Here is a 1965-nt window from a genome sequence, read left to right on the forward strand (position 1 = left end):
GTTCTCAATTTTAATATTTGCTTTGAACTGGAAAATCTAAACCGGAATTTTTGGTTTCTTACTGTAAGTGACATAATCAGTTAACTCTTTCTTGCATTTTTCAATGGCATGAAATTGTTCTAATCAAGTCCACAAAGTCTTACTTTCAGGACACATCATCCAAAAGTCAAACAGTAATAGTTAATTAACGGATACAAATAGCGGACCAATAGAATCCCAATAGAATGCCAACCAGGATTGTTGGCTGCAGCATTAGAAGCCAAAAGTGGATAACTAAGGTAGAAAAGGAATTTATCAGAAGAAGATTATGTAACTCACAGAAAGGAAGGGAAAAACAGGAAAGGCAGCCTTGGGAAATGAATTGAAAGCATTTTTTCTGGCCAAAAGAAGCTAGATAGCCTTCCTTGATCACACCTCACCACAAGAAAAGTATGATCACGACACCTCCAGTAGACATTTGTTGCTGTTAAACTCTTGACATCATTGTTACAGTCCTTAATAATCTCACACTGAGTCCAGTAAGACTCCAGTGTCCCAGGCATGAGCAATTTATTGACCAACCCCTGTTCATTGGCTCATGGCCTACATGAGAGGGGACAGAAGGAAGTACATTGTCTCCTCATCTTTAGTAATTACACTTTAGTAATTCAAACGGGGCTTCTATATCCTGTTGAGATCCATATAATAGGGCCTTCCCCAAAGAAAGAAGGATGCTCCGACATGAGATGGCTAAAAACAAGGTGCGTTATAGAAATGAATAATAAAAACAATAGCCAACATTTATCGAGGGCTATCTATATAGAAGGTTTTTTTTTTTTTTTTTTTGAGACGGAGTCTTGCTCTGTCGCCCAGGCTGGAGTGGAGTGGCATGATCTTGACTCGCTGCAGCCTACACCTCCTGGGTTCAAGCAGTTCTCCTGCCTCAGCCTCCCGAGTAGCTGGGATTACAGACTCATGCTGCCATGCCCAGCTAATTTTTGTATTTTCAGTAGAGACGCGATTTCAACATATTGGTCAGTCTGGTCTTGAACATCTGACCTTGTGATCAGCCTGCCTTGGCCTCCCAAAGTGCTGGGATTACTGGCGTGAGCCACTGCACCCGGCCTATATACAAGTTTTATATGTGTTAATTCACCTAATGCTCACAATAGCCCGATGGGGTATGTTCCATTATCATCCTAAGTGGTAGGCTAAATAATGGGCTCCAAAGAGATCTACTTCCTATCCTTGAAACCTGTGAATATTACCTTATATGGCAAAAGGATGAATCCTATGTGTTTTATAATAAAGAATTTGATTGGCCTTTCTTCCTAGTATGTGAATTATATGTCAACAAGCTGTTAGAAAAGCTTATTTATACCTAGTGAAATTGCTTTGGAGGATAAATCTGACTTCATCATGAAGGTGGATCTGTGACCATCAGCAGTTTCAGATGCACATAATCACTTTTTTTTTGAGATGGAGTCTTGCTTTGTTGCCCAGGCTGGAGTGCAGTGGTGTGATCTTGGCTCCGTGCAAACACCTCCTGGATTCAAGTAATTCTCCTGCCTCAGCCTCCCGAGTACCTGGGATTACAGGCGTGTGCTGCCACACCCGGCGAATTTGTGTATTTTTAGTGGAGACGGGGTTTCACCATGTTAACCAGGTTGGTCTTGAACTCCTGACCTCAAATGATCCACCTGCCTCAGCCTCCCAAAGTGCTGGGATTACAAGTGTGAGCCACTGTGCCTGGCCCTCATTTTTTTTTTAAACCAGAAATAAAGGAGCAGCATTCTCCAAACTCTGCTTTGAAAAATCTCAGGGAGGCTGGGCGCGGTGGCACACACCTGTAATACCAGCACTTTGGGAGGCAAGGCAGGCGGATCATGAGGTCAAGAGATCAGATTCCATCTTGGCCAACATGGTGAAACCCCATCTCTACTAAAAATACAAAAGGCCGGGCGCGGTGGCTCAAGCCTGTAATCC

Source organism: Rhinopithecus bieti, unplaced genomic scaffold (genome assembly GCF_001698545.2).
Source record: "Rhinopithecus bieti isolate Rb0 unplaced genomic scaffold, ASM169854v2 scaffold_41644, whole genome shotgun sequence".
Taxonomy (NCBI): domain Eukaryota; kingdom Metazoa; phylum Chordata; class Mammalia; order Primates; family Cercopithecidae; genus Rhinopithecus; species Rhinopithecus bieti.